Genomic DNA, 24,900 nt, shown 5'->3' on the forward strand with positions numbered 1-24,900 from the left:
AGTTAGACCAAATTTTAATAAAAATGAGATCATAGAAAAATTATGATAATTTTTAAATAATTAATTATATTAAATAATAAATTCTATAATAAAAATTAAAAATATATAAATATTATTAATAATTACAATAAATAAAATATTCATCCTCAAAACATTTAAAGATTTGAAATCTATATCTAATCCATTGTTTAATTTCATACATAAAAAAAACCTTAATGCTTTTGGATTATGTTGATAACATAATAATAAATAATATATTATTATTTTTTTAAAGATGTATAAATTTTGCTTGTCAACTTTGATTTAAAGTGGAAGGATTATATGAATTTTGATTTCTTTTATATTAAAAAATATCCAAATAATTTAATTTAATTAGGTTTATTAGGAAATAAATTAAATGCAGGTTTTTAATTTATATTTAGTTAGTATAAATTATTTTAATTTGTCTCAATATTTATTAAGATATTTTTAAAATGTATTTAACAAAAATCATTTAATTATTACTTATTTTTTAATTTTTTTAAAAATAAAAAAAATATTCCACAATAAACATGTGACCACTGAGTCACTATCAAACACTCCATTGCCATTAATATGCATTTTTAAAAAACTATTAATAACGAACACCAACCCTTCTGAACAACTATAAATATAATAAGTGTTAATTGTCAAATACCCCTTGAAAGTTTCGTTTATATACATTTTCCCCTCTCTAATTTTGGTATCCCCAAAAACACCCTCTTTTTCTCTCTACTTATTTTTAAACCCTTCAAGTCGTTAAAGTGACTAAACGGAGTTGGGTGGGAATTTTTTTGACAACAATGACCTTCATCTACTAACGCAACTTTTTTTTTTAATACGGGCTTTTATCTACTTGTAAGAAAGGTCTTCTTCTAACCGAGTCTTGTTTGTCCTTTTTTGGCATGTTTGCTCGTTCCATTTGGAATCTGTGAAATCTCGGGTTAGGTTGGTAGATCCGATTTGGAGATCAGAGTCATGGTGGAGACACCTAGATCCACCGGCGACAGCGTGGAAGTTCAACGGAAGTGCACCATCACCGAAGCGGACCTCAATCGTTTCTTGGATTTATGGGTGTTTGCCCTGTTGTTTTATTTTCTTGGCGACAATAAACGATAGACACAAAGATCAATGGTTTGAAGTCGGAGAACCCTTTAGAGGACTCCGTTGGTGGAGAGTTGAATCTGTAGACAAGCTCTGCTGGTGTTGGGGTTGAGGAGAAAGAGGTCGTGGAGATCATTGGAGAGGTTGAGGAGCTAGTAGCATTGGAAGAGGAGAAGGAGAAGAGTGAGGAAAGTGAGAACTTGGAGAATCATACTAAGTTTCTGGTTAAAGAGACAAAGGAGAGGGAGAATGTAGTTGCGGAGGAGATAGACAGAGATGAATTAGGAGAAAACTTTAGATTAAAGTATGTTTCTGTTTAAATATATGTGTTTTTGTGTAACTTGGGTATTTTCTGTTTAATTTTTTTTTTATGTTTAATAATATTGATTCATGTTTAAGTTACTGAGTAGCGTTTAACACAAACATACAATTTTAAATGGAAACTGGGATACTTAAGCAGAAACTGAGTTATTTAAGCGGAAACTAGGTTAGTTACACACAAACATACACTATTAAGTGGAAGCATACTAAGTTAAGCTACTAGTACAATAATACATTATATTTTGATTAATTTAGATCCCAAAACTCTTTAGAAATTATTGGATTAAAAATTAAAATTAAAATTAAACTCAAATTCAATTGGTCTTTTTAGATAAATGCTTAAAATAATGTTTAAAAGAAAATATCTTGGAATAAGAACTTTAGGGAATTAGAACATAAAAGAATCACTTTTTTTATGGATATATGGATAAATCATGAGACTATTTTTACCATGGATTAATTCTTATTCTATAAACTTTAGGCTATTTTACCAAGACTCTTTTTAAATCTTGTAGATTCCAATCAATATTTTTCTTCCGAAATTAGAAGTACATTAAACATAAAGATAAATTTTTAACGCTTTTACGCTTTAATAATAGTTGTTTTTGTTTAAGTTATTTTTATTTCCGCTTATCAATCCGGGTTTTTGTTGAAGCTAACACGTTTTCGTTAAACAGTCTCGGTTACTGTTTAATTTACTCGTTTTTGTTTATCCGATTATGTTAGAGTGCATTGTTAAATGTTTTTACTTTTTAATTTGTTGGGTTTCAATAGTTTTTACATTATATGTTAATGCGTATCTCGATTAAGTTTACTAATTTTTTTGTTTAATAGTTTTTGGTTTTTGTTTTCATGAATACACTTTTTTTATGTTTAACAATAGGTTTTTGTTTAAGTTATCTTGTTTCTGTTTAATAATTCGGGTTTCTGTTTAAGGTATCGCGTTTCCGCTTTAATAGTCTTGGTTTTCGCTTTTAACAATAGTTATTTTTTGTTTAAATTACCTTGTTTTCTTTTTATCAATCCCTGGTTTGTGCAAGCAACCCCATAATAAACATTCCGACAATTTCAAATTTATCCATACAAAAAGAATCGACATAAATCGGATGAATTTGAATTAAAAAAACACACACATACCTAAGTTAATCCGAAACACATATATTTAAACAGAAACACACCGAAAGCCACATCCAGACATAAGTTCTAAATCGTTCTTTCCTCTCTTACAAAAACAACGAATACCCTCCCCCTCCTCATCCTCCTTCCGTTAATCCGATTTCTTCGGTTCTCTAAAGTACAACACATCTCTCATTAGTATATCGATTCTCGCTCGGCCTCTTCCTTTTTCAAGACCGAGCCTTTCCCACCGACTTCATCGTCAAGGCAAAACCCGAAGAACTCATAGCAAATGTAAGGTGGTGATGAAAAATGGTCGAAGGCCACTAGAGATCCGTGGTGAGGCTCAAGGTCTTTCAAAAAATATTTGAAAGATGGGAAAAAACTGGGTTATTTTAAAAAAGATGATGTGCTTTTATCCACCATTGTTGAGGGTAAAAATGGAATTCAATCAAATGAATTAGACGGAATTAGCTGAAAGGGGAAAAAATGAAGTGAAACAAAAAAGGAAGGGCTGTCCGGCAAATTCAAAAGTCAGAGGGGTTGTCTGTGAATTTTTTAAACTGTTAGGGGGTAAAAAATAATTTTCCCATATAATAACTATTTATTTTAAAAAGTATATATTAAAAAATACCCAACTTGCTTTGATAATCTTAAATGAAGTAACGGCTCACTGACAACTTTATCTTTTTTATTATTAATTCAAATCATTTTTAATTTTTAGTTTGTTTCATTCTTCCTCTATATAAGATACTTTACTGCACCAATAACTTTCCATACAAGCTCTCATAAATTTTTATCAAACGATTCAAAGTATCAAGTTATTTTTTTGATTGTTCATAATCTCTCTTTTCTACGTGAAAACTTCTCCAATTAAAAATTATTAAGGTTAGATTTTTTATTTTATATTTTTTTTAATGAATTGCATGCTAATAAGTATTTTTGTTTAGTAAATTTATCTAATTACTTCAATTTTACTTGCAATGATTAATTATTTTTAATTTTTAATTATTCTAAAAATGATTTAATGTGATTGCTTTTTGTATTTTTGCTCGTTATTTGATTTAGTGTTAATTTACTTTGTTTGCTAGTATTATTTTTTAATTTAATGTTTAATAAATGATGTTTAATGTTTAAATTATTTTTTGTTTGATACTTAATTTTGCTTGTGTTGAATTAGCATCATTTGAACCTTTTAAAGTTTATATCTTTAATATTGTTTACTTATTTAGAATTGTTTTAATTATTTCGTTTTGTTATTTAATTGTTCTTATAATGATTCGCAATGTGTCTTTTATTATTATGTTTGTTATTTTGGCAATTTATATAATTTTGTTATAATTGTTATTTTAAATTTTTAATTATTTTATTTACCTATTATTTTAGTTTTTGATTGATTTTTTTTTATCAACTTTAGAAAAAAAAATGCCATCACATGGTAGAAGCTCGAAGGGAAAGAGTGACGTTGGTTCGGCCTTATTACTTACCCAAGAGAGCAATGAATGGCAAGAATATGAAAGTCCGGCAGAGGAGCTAACACCGTCTACTTTGCCTTCAGTGTCCGGAGAAACAAATCCCACAAAAGAATCTACCCTTAAATCCGGCATTTTTAAAGTGCATTTTACAAAAATGTATAATAATAATGGTACTGTAACCCATGCTAAATGTAATTATTGTAATTCTGAATTTAAGCGTAGCAAGGGAGGAGGGTATGGTACATTTACTAGACATATGAAAAAAAAACATCCCGACAAATTAGGACATCCTCGGACACAATCTCAAATCCAATTTGCCTTAGATGAAGGTACAGGTTCTCACTCTTCTTTATTTACGTTTTCTCAACAAAGATATAGGGATAAAATCGCGGAGACAATTTCTGTGGAGCACTTACCATTCAACTTTGCTAAGCAATGCCAAGTGCAAGAATGCATCAATGAGACATTACAACCGGCATGCAAAAATGTTTCAAGGAGGACTATTTAAAGAACAATTTTCAAACATTACAAACACGGTAAAGAACAACTCTGTGAGTATTTTCACACTACTACTTCTTCTATTTCTTTATGTTCTGATATATGGGCTGATATATGCCATGAAAATTCTTTTATGGGTATTACAACACATTGGATTGATGACTCGTGGAATATGCAAAAGTGAGTCATTGCTTTTAGGGTATTCAATGAGGCTCATATCGCTGATAACATTTATAGAATGATTTGTGGAATCATTCAAGAATATGGCTTAACTTTTAAGATTTTTTTCAATTTTGTTTGATAATGCTTCTTCTGCTAATACTGCCTCAATTAGACCTTTAGAAGAATATTTGAGACCTTCATGTGGGGGCAAATATTTTCATATTAGATGTGCTTGTTATGTATTGAACTTATGTGTGCAAACCGGGCTAGAGTCCCTAAAATAATTTGTAGGATCAATTAGGGATGTGGTATCATATATAGGAAGGAACATGACTCTCATGAAACAATGGTCTCGTTATTGTAGAGCAAATAACATGAGAGCAAAAAAAGTTCCCGAAAGATGTTAAGATTAGATGGAACTCTACTTATCGGCTTCTTAATGCAACATTTCCTTATAAAACATTGTTGACTGCTTTTGTTAATGAAGCTTTACTCGGTTTTTAGTTTATTTGAATATCAATGGAATATTGCTACTAGAGTTATGGATTTACTTTTCGTGTTAAATACATGTACAAATTTATTTTCGTAAATTTATTTTCCAACTGCACATTTATTCTTATATGGCGCTGTTAACATTGCTGAACAATTGTGGAAGTTTAGATTAGATGCTCAATTAATTATGGGTCTTATGGACATAAAGGCTAAGTGGTTGAGCTATTATAGAGATATACCTCATATTGCTTTAGTTGCATTTGTTTTAGATCCTCGACAGAAATTAGAAGGTTTATCTACATATTTAGAAGCTTATTATAAGTTCTTAGGGTTTAATGGAGGTCAGGATTCTCAATCATGGTCCATGAGTGAGTTAGAGACCCAATGGTATGCATCGGAGTCGGACATCTTTATAGATGTTAGTGCAATTGTGGGTAATGTTAAGTCACAACTTTTTGAATTATATGAGGTGATAGGACAGTCCAGCAGTAGCGGGGGAGAATCATTTTGGCAAAAGCAAGCAAAGAAGAAGCCTAGGGGTCACAATACAGTGAGGTCAATCTGTACTTGAACACTACCTTTCAGTTCTCTGAAGATATGAATGTAGATATGACCTTCGACATTCTTCACTGGTGGCAAGGAAATGGAAATCCGTATCCTATTATTTCATTAATTGTAAAGGATATTTTTGCATGCCCTATGTCTACAGTAGCGTGCCAGTAGACTTTCAATGCAAGTGGAAACATGTTGGACACAACACGTTCACAATTGTCGGCGCCAAACATTGAAATTCAAGTTTGCACAGATGATTGGAAGTGTGCACAAATTCGACAATTAAAAGCAGAGATGGGAAGTTGATTGCTTCCCCGCAAGTGTACGGGATCGCCAAGTAATACCTCGTGTGAAGACACGAAGATCGTATTCCACCGGGCTAAGGATCTCCTATTACTCCTTCTTGAGCTATTATCTAGCCTAAGATCTCAAGCGATGGATTTTAATCTACTAAATGTAATTAAAGCTAAAACAATATTTGCCAATAAATTAAATAGAACACGCAATAAGCAAGCAAGAGAATCAATGAAATGCAAAAGCCTATGGATGTGGATCCCCTTGAGGGGTTATCATGCAACATGGATGATGATCTAAAGATGCAAGGGTAAAATGGACCATGAGATTCCAAGATTAGAACAACCCCAATTTCTCGACGATTGAACCCTAATCCCATACGAACATAGATAGGAATTTCTCCCAAATCTATATCCCTACGATTGCATTAAGTACGAGGAAATCTCACTTAGGAGTAAACCTACTCTTCCCCAAAATATGCCCAGAAGAAGGTCTAACAAAAGGTCCCTTTTCTGCCCTAAAAGTTAGTATATATACCCCCCGAGTCATACGGGTTGTATGGGGGTCGTATGGGGGTCATATAGCACTCAAAAACCCTAGATTCGCGTTCCATACAGGGTGCATACGGCCTCCATATGGCCCCGTATACTGGGTAGTATGGAAATCTGGGCAGACACTCCAAATCATTCCGCTGTTACAGTGCATACGGCCCCATACTAGGTAGTATGGGGGTAGTATGAAATTCCTGTTTTCTTCTCTTTTCGCCCAAATGATATCTTTCTATTCTCCATGGCTTCCTTATGCCCTACAAAGCAAATAGTAGACGATTAAGCATAAAACGGGCATCAAACCTCACAAAATACATGCAAAGTGAATACGATATATATATGAAAACATCTACATTTAGACACTTATCAAATATCCCCACACTTAAGCGTTGCTTTGTCCCCAAGCAATCAACCCATGAAAAGACAAAGAGACCGAGAAGTGGCTAAATGCATTACCTCCGCATCAAGTAAGTATAAGACTCCAAAAAGCAATGGACAATGATACATAGATGTTGAGTCATAGTCAATAAGCATAATAAAAAAATATCCCTGCCTCACCCCTTATATAGTCTCGTGCTGTAAGTGAATCTTATATCTCATATGCCCCCGATCCGGGTCTAGCCTAAGGACCTCAATCAGTACAGCTCTGGATGCTAATCACTCCACTTACAAAGAATACTAAGTCTTAAACTACTAAGTGCTACTTCAATGGCCAAGTAAGATCCTTCTAATTCTATAGCTTGAAACTAAATCCACTTTCTTCTCAAAACCTTTGGTAGTTACTCAAAAAGATCACTAGGGTTTTTATTTTTCATTTCATCATTCATTTCTCGAGTCCCGACTAACGAGACCGCAAGAAAATCATTTTTTTGAAATCTTCTCGGAGGGTGCACATGTCGGTTAGGGCACAAGAGCCACCCAACTACTCGATTATAGTCCACATAGACGATTCATGCTTCAATAGCAGAGGAATACTCGACATAGATCCTTTTTACCCTAGATCACATCTTCGAGTACACTACATGCCACAAAAACTAGGATTAGCTCAATAAGATTTAGAAGTTCTTAAGAGTCCATTGAAGGAAAGAACTTAGTGTTCTAAGGCCAAGTACTCAAAGTAGTGTGTTACGCATGCAAGAGAGTTAGAGAGTAGTCACATTGGCTATTCCTGTGGCATCGACAAAAAAATTCAAAGTGCACATGACAATACTAGGGGTAAAACAGATTCAATAAAGCATAGAAACAAGTAACTCACATCAATCATTAGTCCAAGCTAAAAAGAATCTTACAAGAATGAACAAAGCCATCATAGGTAACACTAGCATGTAGCAAATGATCCTAATACATGAAATACACCCATCCCCACACTTAATGTTGTACATTGCCCTCAATGTACACTAATCATGAAAAATAAAAGAGGAGGGTGAAAATGAACTTCCGCGGTTACTCTTGTGCTTGTGGGGAGGTGTGACCCAACAAAAGGTATGGCTAGCTATACATGTTGGGTCCGGCTTCCACCAAATGGAAGGAGGGCACACCAAGCTCCCTTAATGCTCTGCAAAGCATAAAGGGGACATAATCATTCCACAAAAACTTACAAAGGAGAGATGGGAAGTAATCATGCAAAAACTAAAACAAAATCCAAAGGGAACATAAAAACTAGAAAATAAAATCTATACAATAAAATAAATTTTCCATGCTCATCCTTGTCCTTAGAATTAGGTCTTTCATCACAACATGACGTCTTGTTCCATGTGGTCACCCGTGTGGTGTAAATATCACTCCATGGTTGCTTGTCAATTTCTTCATCACAAAATTCCTACAAACCATGAAAAACCCAATCAAGCATAGAGGAATCCAATATGATTCAAAATGTAGTGTAAGAGATGAAGAAACAATGAAAAATATGATGTATAGTGTTCATACGATAATATGGGGGCCGTATGGGTACTGTTCATTTTGACAGAACCTTAGTTCCCCCTCTCCCCTCTCTTATCTTTTCTTAGTAAGTGCATGGTCATTTGTGTCATGGGATTTGTGTAATGGCATTGGTGTGAATGGTTTGAAGGGTTGATGGTAAATAGGAAATTTTGCCAAATCTTATCCACTTAAAAGCATTCATCTTCTCCATAACCCTAAAGGCATTCATTACCTCTAAGTTTTACCAAGACATTCAACTAATGGTTTAGGGCTTGGTTCCATTTTCTAAATCGTGGAAGAGGGCTACTAAGTTATATTCTCGAGGAGCAACAAAGTGAAATCCACTGGACATATATCCTGTTCATCTTCGTCGTTCGGATCTATCAATAGGAATAGAAACTTGGGGAGCGGGGGAAGAACAATTGTGGGCAGGAAAAAACTTAGTCACAGTTAAAATAAAGACCACGTTCTCGCCGAGAGGCCATCTCAAAGGGTGTCAAGCGCTTAATGAGGAGGGACGTGGTTGATGCTGAGGAGCTGTTGATAGGTAGGTTCGGTGGAGACGGTGTGGTAGGCGCTCGAGCTTGAAAAGGGTGAGGAGATGGCCATTGTGCTCAAGAGGCATCGCACTTGTCCTCCACGAGTTTCACCATCCCTATGGCATTATGGAAGAATTAACGCATGAGTAAATAAAGTACCAATTGGATATCATCCCTTAAACTATATAGAAAGTAATTCAACAAGTTTCTCAGACTCAGGCCAATGATTCTAGTAGACAAGAACTCAAAATCGGAAAGATAAGCTACAGCAATAAAATGCTGCCATAGTAAACAACTGCGCCTCATGGTTGATGAACAATAATGGACCTAAGTGAAGCTCTACTTGCCTAGATAACTCACACTACGAGGTGAGTTGGCCGGTGGAAAATAGCTAGTGGTACCACTGAAGCACCGTACCGGTCATATAGAAAAAAGCAATATCGAGTTTATGCTTACGAGGAATGTGATGGTATTGGAAAAAGGTGTTAAATCTGTAAGAGGCAAGATAAAACATTCTCACTAGTGAATAAGGGGGCTTCTAGTTTGGGAAGGTGCAGGGAAGGAGCGGGAGGGGGTGCATGGGTGTGTTGGTGGTAGAGTTAGGAAAAGTACTGGGAGATAGTAGGGGGATGGAAATAAGGAAGATGGTAGAGCAACCTAGTAAAGCTTGGATACTTTAACCATAATGTCGGCCACCATGGCTTTTTGAGAGCCAAGGGGCTTTTGGAGGGTATTGAAGTTGTTAGAGTGTTGTTAGATGGTGGAACACATCGCGTCGACGTGAGAAAAGAGAGCATCATGTCGTTTTTGTAAAAATTGTTTTTCTCCTCCATGGAATGAGAACGAGTCACCGTGCAATCCGTTATAAGGTTCGATGAAAGCACCAATGTCGCGGTTCAGTGGAAGGGAGAGAGAGAAGAGTAGAGGAAGGAGAGAGAAGACAAGGGTAGAAAAGAAGGGAAAAAAGGATGAGAAGATGAATGAGAATAATATTCTCTCCTTTACCCATTCTTTCATTGGTCACCATATATAATATGTCATGTTATAACAAACTGATGCCCCCTATAATAGTATAACACTAGTCCCTTATACATCTTTTCCCACTAATAACCAGAGACCACTACACCCATTACAAATATAGTAATTATATGATAAAATCATTGTATTTCTTGGTGTTTAATAAACCCCAATTAGTCCTTGCTAATTTCTTGCTTTGACCATTCAGTCTAGCTATGTCAGCACTGGCGTTGTCGTTTGCTATAGTTTCTTAGTACTTGTGGTGTTTTGATGAGTTCTTGTGATTTCATAGCACTAAGTTAAATGAAATCAACCTATATTTGAGTAGAAAAAAAACTCTTGCATCTTGCTTGATTGGTTGGCGTATGCTTTTTTAGAAGGAAATTGTGCTGATTTGAAGCTCTTGGCTTCTTATGTATTATTTGAATTCAAGCTTGTACAAACCATCCTTCATGTAGATATTTTGGAAGGGCAAAGTTGGCCTTTTCCATGAGTATAAGGTCTTTGAGTTATGTTCCCTTGTTTCTCTTCAAATCTATGTTTTTTAAGGCTTGTTAAATTTTCTCATAGCAACCATGGGTAATTGTATTTAATCAATAAATTAAGGTACAAAATAACCTGAGTGATTGTCACGGCCTTCCAGGGCACCGACCCTTACAGTGATCTCTTTCACAAGCATTTAAAATTTTTAAATACATAGATTCCCTAGCCTTTTGACTAAATTACAACAATTGCTTCAAATCAATTTTTTAAATGTATAAATTCACACTATTTTGGGTTTTTACATGAAAGCCCTATAAAAATCAAAATTTCTATGCAAAATATTGGGTCCGTTTACATGCTTTTGAATCAAATTCAGAATCCATTATTATTTAATAAAAAAAATTATAAATTTCATTATCATCTTTTATAAATTATGCAATTTTTTTTGTTAGCAGATATAAACCTTTTTGGTAAATTCAAACTTATAATTTCAGCTTAATAATTTTTTGAAGTAGTTAATTGTCTTAATAATCTATGGTTAATCAATGAATGTCCAACGAACATGCCCAAACACTAGTCACATGTATGTGAAGAAGAAGAATGAAATTTTTTTAGGGTAGAAGTGTAATTTTATGAGTTGTATAAATGATTTAACACCACCTCACCAACAATTATCCAATGCCTAATAAAAAGACATCTTACCAAAAAAAATCAAAAGTCACCACCATACACAATATATATATACATAACCAAAAAAGTTGCATAAATGTAACTATGTAAGTGATTATATATGTTTGCATGGGGATACACTGAATAGGACCTCCAATGTAATACATGAAAGAGATAGTGTATGTATATATATAATAAAAACAATAGATGTGAATGAAATGTAGGATATCACTGTCATACTTAGTTATAATATGCATATTATTGTCCCATGGCAGTGCTTAGTTTGATAACTAATTCCCTCATGAGAAAGTGCACCTAGAATTCGTTTAAGAGTCATACATGGATTCCAAATGAAGTAAGAATGCAAAGGAGGGTGGTGGTGGTGGCACCAATACTAGTGTTTCTGTGTAGTTGTTAGAGTTGTTATTCTTTACAGCTTTTAGCTTTTTTGTTTTATTTTTTATTTTTTAATTTTTGTTTGTGCTTTTGCTTTCCTTTTCATTTATAGAGAAATAAAACAAGCACCAAACCGGTGGATGTGGAATTGATTTTTGAGAGTGATGTGGTTGGATTAGTTATTGGTTTGATCAAGAAGCAACAATTGATGCCATCATTAGCCAACCAGCCAGGCCACCACCCTCTTCTTCTAAACAATACATTGCTTTAATTATCTACATATATATTATATAAGTCACAAGGACAAATACAAATTATTCATCAAGGTGACACTTGTATTTAAAATTTTTCATCAAATTAAGTGTGTTGTGAATCAACTATATAGTTCTTATTGAGCCTATACTTAACTGCAAACAAATCTGGTGTTTCTCAAGAAACATTTTTTTTTTTAAACAACATTTGACTCAATTGTTAAGAGAAGATTTTGAACCTGTTAGGGGTTTCTTTTACATTGCACATCATTGTTAATTTTTAATCTTTTTATTAATAGAAAGATTTTTTTTTTAAATATATACCATTACAAAGATAAAACGAACATTATTTTATAAAAAAAAAATCAAATATTAAATATTTATAATTAATATATCTAAATAATATATATATATGTTTGGAAAAAGGAATAGAAAATATTTAGCATAATCAAAGGGTCTTTACTTAAGTAGTACTAGTTCCACTATGTAAAACTTAGTTTACGGGACTGTCATTGCCCAAATTCAAAATGTATTGGGTTAACGGTATTTAATTATGAGAGCGGACTTGCAACTCAATTCCTTCTAGCCGAGTGAAAGCACACATGCGGACTATCATCACCCCAGTGCCCACGCACCTCCTTCTCTATACCTCTATCACATTTGTCAAATATATATATATATATATATATATATATTACATTGCCTCTATATGCCTTCTTAAAAAAAATCATATATTTTACTTTGATTTAAATAATAATAATCAATTGGATTCAAAGGTATATGCTTGAAAATCTCAAGCAAACATTGTATGTGAGAAGGGAAATTTCTGTAAGGGTGTGCATGTAAAAAAACATTTGCATTATTTATACTAAAGCTAGTGAACAAAATATGAAAACAAGGTCACTTTCTAATGATACGCAATTCTTCTAAGTCCATTTCCATGTTTGGTTTACTGATCCATCTCAAAATCTGTTATACTTTATAAAATATGATATGATTTCCGCTTTTTTTATTCTTTTTTTTTTTGAAAATATATATATATATATATTTATCACTATAAATTCAAAATTAAATATTTAATGGAAAATATGTAAAACACTAATGATTTCTTAACCTATTTGTAATACCCTGAACCTGTGGATAACTCATAGAAAAATATATTCGGGAGACATTACTACAGCTATGTAAAGCGTTTTCTCAGATTAATCTTGTTGAGAAACCCCAGTGAAAAGAATAAGGACTTAAATGTGAAAGTTTATAACAGATTTTTGGGTTAAAGAGTAATTAAAAAGGATTGATATAAAATGTTTCTGAAAACCAAGGACTGAAAGGTAAGATGAAGGGATCTTTTTGAAATGTTGTTTTTATAATCCAGGGATCATTGAATAATTTGAAAAGGACCTTTTGAGAATACTATTTCATAATTCAGGGATCATTGGTGAGTTTTTTTCAGGGACTGTTTTGTAAGAAATTATATTTTTGAGGGACTAAATGTGAATTTCGGCTGAAAACTTAAGTTGGAGAAAACTCTAGATTTTTGATGGTTCATCTTCTTCTCCTTCATCTCGCTACAAGAAAACCGAAAATGAAGAAATGGGAAGAAATTGGAGTTTTAAGGAGAGGACTTTGGAGATCGCTCTGAGGAGCTCATCGGAGATATGGTTTTAATTGGTAAGAGCTTTTTCTTGGTGTATTTTTGATGAATGAGTGTATGTATGCATGTATATATGTGTATTTGATGGATTTGATGAAAAATAATTATGGATTTGAGTAGGAAAAAAACATGTTTTAATGATTATAGATGATTGTCTGCTTCAATTTCAGTGCTGAAAAATCATCAGATGTATGACTGAATCTCAAAACTTTGAATGGAGGATGAGATTTTCGGTTTTACCAGTAGCAATTACTCGTAGACCGAGATTAGGGTTTAGTTTGATTAATTAAGTTGATGATGATGATGATTAAGGTGTTAATGATGATGGTTAGATTGAATTGGTTGGGTTTTAACCAAATTGAAATGGGTTGAGTTGAATTGGTTTGGTTGAGTTGGGTTTGATCAAATCAGTTGAGATGGTTTGGGTTTGGTTCAATTGATTTGGGTTAAGGATTTTGGACTGAACCAAGTTGGTTCAATAGATTTTTGAATAAGAATTGAGTTTGGTTCAGTGAATTTGAGTTTTGGTTCAATGGAATTGAGGTTGGTTCAGGTTGGTTCATAATGGTTCAGCCCTCAAATTGAGTTGGCTTAATTGTAATCTGGAGACCAATTTGAGTTATACAACGTCAGTTTGAACCGATTGGAGTGAGTGGGCCAATTAGAGTCGATTATCGATTTCTAGATTTTCTATTGGGATAAATTATGTTTTTAGTTGTCGTATTTATTTATTTTTTATTATGTTATCCTACTAGGTGTTGATTAGAGCTGGGAGGAGTTCCAGTGTCTAGCAAGGAACCCAAGGACACCGTGTGAGTTTGGTGAGTGGCTATTATTTTTAAATAATTGATTAATTATTATTATTTTGAAATAATTGTTTAATGGCTAGTATTTTTGGAAATAAATGTTTAAGTATTTCATTTTATCATGTTTGATTCCATATATAGTTGAAATATACTGATATTTGTTTGCCATTGATGTTCATGATAACCGTGATTGACACATCTCGCTTTTGTATAATTATACGTGATTTAGTGAATAGTAAAAAAATACATGTATATGTGATTTAATTATTCGGTCTCATGTATTTATTTTTTTGATGGGTATATATGCTTTTGATCTGGAGTGATTTCACGAAAATCACGTGAGCATATTAAAGATGTTTTATCCAGGCATTGCTAGTAGAATTGGTTTTTCATTCCCCGTATAGGAACGTATCGTGATCCGGGCTTTACCGGCATTATGCATCGTTATACTTTTGGCATCGGCTTTGTGGAAAATAAATGGTTATTTCCGCGATGCGAATACTTGTCCCGGAAAAGGATCCCCGTGGTTACGATTTATACTAGCATGGTATTATTGTTGTATTTACTGATGGTTTTTGATGGCGCGACGGCTAAGGGCCCGACTCATCGCAGAGTGGGTCCCCACGGGCCAGCCCTTTAGAGGTGGCGGGTGGACTCGGGTGTTGATTACTACGAGGGCCGCTCGTGGGAGCGTAGAGCCCCCGGATCGGATATTCATCGGCAGTGGGTCACCGACGCGAACCGATGGGTCAACGTTAAGGACATGAGTTCTCTGACGGCCTCGAACCCAGCGCGCCACGCGAAGGTTTAGGAGAGTTTTCTGACCATGTTATGTCAGGGTGAGTGTCGGGTATCATCAGATTAATTTGAGATTTATGTTATTTTTGAATCGCGATGAGGGCGCATCCTCACTTAAAATTTGTGTTTTCTCGAGAAAAATCAAATCGATGTTGATCTATGTTGAATTTATGTTTCGAGAGTTCTTTAAAAATGTATTTTGCTAGAATTCGCGTATTTTTGGAAAAATTGGAAAATTATTTGAAAGTAGCTTGGTATTTATATATTTTTATATATACCGATGTAAGTATTTAAAAATTATTAAGCCACCACCGACTAACCTGAATGCTGTCAGAGTCGCAGTGAGCGGACCCTCGATCGCCTCGATCGAGTATAGCGCTAGTCGTGGCTGAGTCCAGATCGCAGCTGGGTCCCCTTCTTTCTTTATCATATTGGTGTCATGATCTCAGAAGCTGTCAGCATCTCGCAAATTCGAGATATTCAGATTTATCAGATTTCATGATCTCAACCTGCACTTTAGTGTGAAGTTGTAAATCAGTGATTCAGGAGGTCCGATTTTGCTTAAAAGCGGGTGTCGGGCTTCCGCTACAAAGGGAATTTTAACCGATGGGCGCCACATTTACCCCTGTAGGGGGCGAAGTGACATCTTTGCATCGTAGTCGTAGGTCGAGATATCCCGGCTTTGGTAGAGATCACGGTCAGTGATCCGAGCTTAAGTTTAGAAGCCATGCTCTAGACTTGGAGAGTTAGTAGTGATTAGAAATAAAAGTTAGGGCCCAATAGAAGTATTTTAGAGTTCCAATCTGAGTTAAAACCTAAGTCGCATATCGATCGAGTAATCGATAGTTGATTTTGACATTTGAGACAAAGAGTCGAGTAGTGTAATCGCGATCGTAATCATGGCCGAGATTTTACTCTAATTGATTTTTATCCAAAAATGAGTTAACTTAAAGATGCCAAAGAAAGGTGTTCGATGCTCTTTATCGATCGATACATAGTGAATCGCAGCAGTGATTATTTACTATCGAAAGCGTATTTGTAGCAAGAGAAACATGGTCTTGGAACAAATAAGTGAAATTCAAAGGATATCGATGGATAAATGCTAAGAAATTTTGAGGACTTAAAATTTTCTTAAGGGAAGGATCTGTAATACCCCGAACTCGTCGATAATCAGTAGAAAAATATATTCAGTAGTATTACTAGAGCTAAGTAGAAGGTTTTCTACGATTAATCTTGTTGAGAAACCCCAAGTGAAAAGAATAAGGACTTAAATGTGAAAGTTTATAACAGATTTTTGAGGGTTAAAGAGTAATTAAAAAGGATTGATATAAAATGTTTCTGAAAACCAAGGACTGAAAGGTAAGATGAAGGGATCTTTTTGAAATGTTGTTTTTATAATCCAGGGATCATTGAATAATTTGAAAGGACCTTTTGAGAATACTATTTCATAATTCAGGGATCATTGGTGAGTTTTTTTCAGGGACTGTTTTGTAAGAAATTATATTTTGAGGGACTAAATGTGAATTTCGGCTGAAAAACTTAAGTTGGAGAAAACTCTAGATTTTCGATGGTTCATCTTCTTCTCCTTCATCTCGCTACAAAGAACCGAAAACGAAAAGAAATGAAGAAATCGGAGGTTTTTAAGGAGAGGACTTTGAGATCGCTCTGAGTGAGCTCACGGAGATATAGTTTTTAATTCTAGAAGAGCTTTTCTGCAGATTACGAATGAGTGTGACGTATGTATGTATATATGTGTATTTGATGGATTTGATGAAAATAATTACTGGATTTGAGTAGAAAAACACGTTTAACGATTATGTATTTATCAGTTGCTCAATTCCATACTGAAAAATCATCAGATGGACTGATTTAATCTAAATTTGAATTCGGAGGATGAGATTTTCTGCTTTTACCGTAGCAATTACATCGTAGCACCGAGATTAGGCTCGTTTCGATTAATTGTTCGACGATGATGATGATTAAGGTGTTAATGATGATGGTTAGATTGAATCGTTGGGTTTAACCAAATTGAAATGGGTTGAGTCGAATTGGTTTGCTTGAGTCGCTCGATCAAACTCGTTGAGATGGTTTGGGTTTGGTTCAATTGATTTGAGTTATGATTTTGGACTGAACCAAGTCTAGTCTCAATAGATTTTTGAATAAGAATTGAGTTTGGTCTCAGTGAATTTGAGTTTGGTCTCAATGGAATTGAGGTTGGTCTCAGGTTGGTTCATAATGGTCTAGCCCAAATTGAGTTGGCTTAATTGTAATTGAGACCAATTTGTTATACAACGTCGTGCTTTGAACCGATCGGAGTGAGTGGCCAATTAGAGAGTCGCTTATCGATTTCAGATTTTCTATCGATAAATTACGCTTTTTAGTTGTCGTATTTATTTATTTTTTTATTATGTTATCCTACTAGTGTCGATTAGGCTTGGGAGGAGTTCCGGTGTCTAGCAAGTGAACCCAAGGACACCTGCGTGAGTTTCTAGTAGTGGCTATTATTTTAAATAATTGATTAATTATTATTATTTTTGAAATAATTGTTTAATGGCTAGTATTTTGGAAATAAATGTTTAAGTATTTCATTTTATCATGTTTGATTCCATATATAGTTGAAATATACGTATATTTGTTTGCCATCGATGTTCATGATAACCGTATTGACACATTCGCTTTTGTATAATTATACTGTATTTGTGAATAGTAAAAAAATACATGTATATGTGATTTAATTATTCGCTCATGTATTTATTTTTCGATGGTATATATGTTTTGATTTGGAGTGATTTGGCGTAAATCATGTGAGCATATTAAGAGATGTTTTTATCTGCAGATTGTTAGTAGAATTGGTTTTTCATTCCCGTATAGGAATCGGTATCGCGGATCCCGGCTTCACCGGCATTATGCATCGTTATACTTTGGCATCGGGCTTTGCTGGAAAAATAATGGTTATTTCCGTGATGAATCACTTGTCCCCGAAAAGGATCCCCGTAGTTACGATTTATACGTATGGTATTATTGTCATGTATTTACTGATGGTTTTTGATGGGCGACGGCCAAGGCCCGACTCATCGCAGAGTGGGTCCCCACCCGGCCACCCTTTTAGAGGTGGCGTGGTGGACCTCGGGTGTTGATTACTACGAGGGCCAGCTCAGTGGAGCGTAGAGCCCCGACCCGGATATTCATCGGCAGTCGGGTCACCGACGCGAACCGACTGGGTCAACGCTATGACATGAGTTCTCGACGGCCTCAACCTCAGCCGGCCACTGCCAAGGTTTAGAGAGTTTTCGCACCATGTTACACGGCGAGTGTCGAGTATCACTAGATTAATTTGAGATTTATGTTATTTTTCGAATCAGGATGAGGGCAGCCTCTCACTTAAATTTGTGTTTTCTCGAGAAAATCAAATCGATGTCTGATCTATGTTGAATTTATGTTTCGAGAGTTCTTTTAAAAATGTATTTTTGCTAGAATTCCGTATTTTTGAAAAATTGGAAAATTATTTCGAGCAATTGGTATTTATATATTTTATATATACTCGATTTAAGTATTTAAAATTATTAAGCCACCACCGACCAACCGAACGCTGTCAGAATCGCAGTGAGCGTGACCCTCGATCAGCTCGATCGAGTATAGCGCTAGTCGTGGTCGAGTCCGTGGATCGCAGCTGGGTCCCCTTTCTTTATTGTATATTGGTGTCATGATTCAGAAAGCCATTGACTCAAGAAATTTCGAGCATTTCAGATTATTGTATCAGACTGAACCCTCGCATTTGAGTGCTGAAAGTCAGAAATCGCGATTTTCAGAGCTCCCTGATTGTCAAGGTAGGCCGCCTCAGCTAAAAGTTAATTTTTAATCGGACGCGCCACATTTACCCCTGTAGGGATGGCGTGCATACTATCATATCGAGCCATTTTTGCATGAGATATTCGTTTTGTAAAAGAGCATGGAATCGACTCCAAAGACCATGTAGAATAAAAAGCACGTGCTTGTTGGGCATTTGCACCACACAAGTACTTGATTTCTTTTTAAATATAGAACACTTGTTGCCTATTTATAAAAATGTTGGATTATGTTATAATAATCTATAAAATAAATTTATATTTTGAAAAATAGATTTTTATACATAATTATTATATTTTGACCAACTTAATAATATTGACATAAATTAATAAATAAAATTGTTTTAAAAAATTATATGCATCATAAAATTGTCCTTTTAGTAGACAAGTCAAATAGAAGCAGTTGTCATTTGATTTAGCTACCAATGCAAAACTTGATGCCCATCATGCCCGTAGCCAGGAATAATTCTGAAAGAATCTTTTATACATATATTATTTTATATTTACATGAAGGTATATATATATATATATATGGATTTTTTCTTTATCAAAATAATAATAATAATAATAATCATATGCTCTATATCATAAGCAAATATATAGTTTAACTTTTCAGTTTCTAGTTTGCCTCTGTACTTCTATGTTATTAAACACTTTCCTTACATTTAAAAATCCAGCCTACATAATATCAGTAATATAACAAAGCAAAAACATGATTAAAAATGTACTTTCAAACTGAATTTTCTAATATTATGTTGCAATAAAAATTTATATAAATTATTTTTTTCACCCACCTATAAATTTATTAGCATAAGAATATAGTATCAAGTAGCAAATAAACAAAGAATTGAAGAAATAGTATATAGGTTTTTTGGGTCATGAGCCACCCAACAAACCTCACGGACACTTCCAAGCAAAGGAAACGTTCCAATCATAATCCACGCCAACCCCCTTCCTCCCTCTTCCTCTCTTCTCCTCACTATCTTTTTGGGTCCCACCTCTCCTTTTCACCCGTTCAACACGTGCCATTCACACGTGCAATTATATATTTTTCTTACACAATGTAACTATTATTATTATTATTTGATAATAGATGAAACAAGGATATTATGAGTGATAATTATTTATAATATATAATTTTTATATTTTAAAAATGTTTGTACAGACTTGGGTTGAGAGATATCATTCAAATTCAAAATACGTCAGGACACACAGCTGATAATAGAGGCTTTTCAGATTGTAGACGTTGATGACACTTAATTCAATCTCCGTCAGCCCAAATAAAGATATATGACTTATACAATCAATTTCCCATCAGACATCTGATAAGCTATATATATATATATATATATATATATATATATATATATATGCATTTTTCATATTTATTATTATACACTCATAACATGTATATTTTTAAGATAATTCAATATATATACGAGAGGCAAAAACTATTTTTCTCTAAATAATTTAATAATTAAGTGCAATACTAAATATTTAATTTTGCCTTTTAATAAAGGTGTGTGTTCATATATAATAATAATAATAAGCAATGCCGCAGAGCGGAAACTGACACGATTTTAAGGTTTACTTATTCGTTATTTCTCCATACTTTTTTCACAGTACCAAAGTCCCTTCGCAGACGGGGCCCACCACATCATATGCCCATAATACCCCTATTCAATAAAACAATGTCATTCTTACAATACCTTTTAAGAAACTTTATCCGAGAACAACCATCGAGGGTATTAGTGTAAAATCAGTGGGGATACGATCATTCTGTTATGCCACGTAGGATAAGGTGAGGCGCTGCACTCAATTCCGAAGAGTCCCGTACGTACTACGGCGTTATAACGGAGTTAGTTTTGTTAGAATTTTCCGTAACGGCGTCGTCTCAGCGGTCTCCTTCGCGGTTGTCTTGCTAGCTCTTCATCGCCCCCTTATATATACTCACCTCACTACCCGCCCCATTTCTCCATCTTTCTCTCACTCACTCTCTCTCTCTCTCTCTCTTTCTAGGGTTTCAGGTGATCTTTTGCTTATTTTCTTGCCATTTTTTCTTGCTTAATTAGATCATCATCAATTAGAGCTTTGCTGATGGTTATGATTTCTTGAAGGTTTTTACAGTCATTTTTAGCTTGTTGAATCTATTGTTGAATTGATTGTTTTATCAATGAATTCGAGCTCTGCTAATATTATTTCTTGCGATTTTTACTGTAATTCTAGCTAAATTTATATCATTGTCATCTCATCTGGCTGTTGATCATCGTTCTATGGATCATTTGTTAGATTGAAACTAATTGCTTCTCAAAGTGCTCTCTCTGCTGTGACTGCTGCGATGATGTGCTTCCTTGCTATCTGATTTGCAGGAAGAGCAGCATATATAGTCTATACAGAGATAGAGATGCTAATTTCTCTTAATTTGTTTTTTTCAGTTCTAACATTGTAATCAGTCATCATTGTTTTTCTTTTCTTTTTTTCATTAGATCCACAAGCTTCTACCATTTACTGAGATTTTTTTACTGTAATTTTGTTTGTTTTTCAGGTTTTTTTAGATCTTTTCAATGCATATATATATATATATATATATAACAGCATCCATTGACATTAAAATGCAGAATTTTTGCTTGTTGTATATTGTGTTTGATATTCGATTTTTATTATTATCATTGTTATTATTTCTAGTTAATTTTTCCTGATTAAATTTACGTTTTTTTCTCAACTGCCTTGCAGCCAAAGAAAAGAGAGAAAAATTAAAAAGAAATTGAAAAATGCAGCAAGAGATGATGATCACGGGATCCATCAAATCAGAGCCGTTCACTTCCCCAGATCGACGGTTCCAACAATACCCTCAGCAGCGGTAGCATCGATCTCTTCGGTCTTTATTCCCCAAAGAACCCCACGGTCACATCACCAGCATCACTGACCCCTTCCTCCATCTCCTTCGACGACGAATCTGAAGACCATCACGACGCTGCCGCCATCACCGACACCCAGCTCTACCTCGCCCGTCTCACTCTTCAGTACCGCCAACTCGCTGACCGCTATGACCTTTGCCTCTCCCACCTCCAAGATGCCGCCGACGAGCTCGAAGCCCTTCGTCAAGAGAATGCCGAGCTCCGCATCGCCAAGAACGACCTCGCCAAACGTCTCTCCGAGATCCGCAACGGCCGAGCCATCGTGGACGAGTTCCGAAGACTCCGGTTAGCGGAAGAGGGCACCAGCCCAACCAGCGTCCTCGGCGGCAGCTTCTCTCACGCCGAGAAGCGTGTCACACTCCCCAAGAGCATCTCCATTCGTTCCAGTGGCTTCCTCAAGCTCAACCCCACCGGTCGCCCCTCCGGCCCTTCTTCATCTGCCCGCTTCTCTGTGAGTCCCTTGCCCCTTAACAGTTAACAGTCACAGTACTATACAAATGCATCAAGCTTTATATATATATATTTTATTTAAAGCTTTATATATATTAATAATATATATATATATATATATACACACACTTTGAAAATTTTGTAATTATTTATACATCTTTACAATATGTATATATATTATACGAATGCTTTATATATTTTACAAAAAAAAAAAAAGCTCTAAAGAAAGTTTGGTAAGATGTCAATGCTTTCATCTACTCAACTTATTTAAGCTAAAAGTTTTCAACAAATACTATATACTATACTTTGAAATTTAATATATATATGATGTAGTAATAATCAAATATTAACCATGAAATTTTGCTTGATTTCAAAATATATAGTTTCTTAATTAATCTTTCTGCAATATTGAAGTCTATATAATCTCACCATCTTATGCAGCAGCAGCAGCAGCAGCAGCAGCAGCATCAGCATCAGCATCAGCATCAGCATCAGCAGCACCAGCAGCATCAGCATCAACATCAGAAGGTGTACTTGGGCACAGGAGATGAAGAGAAGAAAAGTGATGTGGAAGTAGAGGTGTACAACCAAGGGATGTTCAAGACGGAGCTTTGCAACAAATGGGAAGAGCTTGGCGAGTGCCCATACGGCGAACACTGCCAGTTCGCTCACGGCATCAGCGAGCTCCGACCAGTGATCCGCCACCCACGCTACAAGACCGAGGTTTGCCGCATGGTTCTCTCCGGTGATACTTTGCCCTTATGGCCATCGTTGCCATTTCCGCCATGCTATCTCCCCTCTGATCGCCTTAATTAACTATATACACCATGCACCACCACCACCCTCCCTTTTTCATATATGCACAGAATAAAACCCTTAATTTTTAGACATATATTAGAGAACATTAATCTTCATGATTTTTGGAGTTGGGACAACAACAACTTCCTTAATTTCTTCTTCTTCTTCTTCTTCTGATCTTCAATGTATATATATATATATATATATATATATATATATATATATATATATATATATTTCATCATCCCAGATATAATATACATTAGGTTCTAGATGATCATCTTATTATTATATATTATTGTTATTATTATTATTTCTTATATATTTGGGTACTTAATTTGGTAGTGGTGGTGGGAGAAAGGGAGAGAGACATAGCATGCTTTCTCACCATCTCCGCTGCACTTTTGAGATTAAAATATTGAGGTTTTATCTTTATTTCTTGATTTTTGGTGAACATCCGATGATTTCATTTAGTTGGAGGAGTTGAGTTTCTCTGTATCTATTTGGCTACCGATGATAATAATAATATTGACATGCATGTGTTTCCTGCATCTTATGTTGCTAGCAAGTATGGGCTGGGCTTATAAAGTGTGGATCAATGTTTCGTTTACAATATCTAAAATATATATTTTTAATTAATCCAATTTAATGTTTTTATTTTAAAATTAAAATATTAAAAATAATAAATAATTCTTTCTCTACTGTCCTCCTATCTTCCAATTCAAAATGATGATTATCAGTAGCATAATTAAAAATTAATAATTATATAAAAGAGATCGTAAAACATATAAAAATATAAACTCATAAGGTAAGTTTATAAAGTCAAACAATGTGCTCTTGCCAAGAAGATGTTGATCCAATAATTTATTTTTAATTAGTAAGATAAATAATTTAAAATAAAATTTTTTTATATTAATAAAAGTATAAAGAAAAAATTTTTTAAAAATTTATAATTGCTCCTAAAGGGCTTTCATATTTTGAATGGAGTAATGCTATATTGAACAGACATATACCTAACCGCACACACAATCGATGTGGTCAGGTGGCGTGGTCTTTTGTAAAAATTAAACTAAAAAGCTAAGACACACTCGGGGTCCTCTCCCGAAATTAGGGGCAACGTTGAAGGCCCGAACCGCCGCGCTTCCCTTCCCTCTCTCGGGCCTCTCGGCCGATGTTCAAGCCGCCTCCTCCCCGCCTCGTGATCGGGTTCACTCCCCCGCCTCGGGCTGATGTTCAGCCGCCTCCTCCCTCCCGCTCGTGATCGGTTAACTTTCCCGCCTCCCGGCCACTTCACTTCCCGGTCCCGATACTGCTCGACCGCTCTCTTCCCTCCCCGTTCCGCGTGACCTGCTCCGCCGCCTCCTCCCCGCTCATGGCCGTCGCCCTCTCGCTTTGGCTTTGAAGAGAAACTAGGGTTTGTGTCTCTCGTGTGGCTTTGAAGAGAAACTCGAGTTTGTGTCTCTCTCGTGTTCTCTTGTGCCGGACTATCTCGCTCTCTCTCTCTCTCTCTCTCTCTTTCTCTCACACACACACACACACACACACACACACACACACACACACACACACACACACTCTCTCTCTCTCTCTCTCTCTCTCTCTCTCTCTCTCTCTCTCATGTGGCTCATGCTCCCGGCCGCCCGCCTCCACTCCCGGCCCAGCCCCTCTTTCGTTTGGTGGTTCTCCGAATTTCTTGGCACAAAAGCCCGGCTGGCCTTGAAATCGTGCAGAGAGGCAATGATGCCCTAAAAATTCTATCCTTCCTTCGCCTCTCTA

At 35.1% G+C, this 24,900-nt stretch overlaps 1 pseudogene; it reads left to right on the forward strand.

Annotated features, from left to right (window-relative positions):
- The first annotated feature begins 9,007 nt into the window (after positions 1–9,007).
- On the forward strand, positions 9,008–23,197 carry LOC120251313 (annotated as a pseudogene).
- The last annotated feature ends 1,703 nt before the right edge of the window (positions 23,198–24,900 follow it).

This window comes from Dioscorea cayenensis, chromosome 20 (assembly GCF_009730915.1).
Source record: "Dioscorea cayenensis subsp. rotundata cultivar TDr96_F1 chromosome 20, TDr96_F1_v2_PseudoChromosome.rev07_lg8_w22 25.fasta, whole genome shotgun sequence".
Taxonomy (NCBI): Eukaryota; Viridiplantae; Streptophyta; class Magnoliopsida; order Dioscoreales; family Dioscoreaceae; genus Dioscorea; species Dioscorea cayenensis.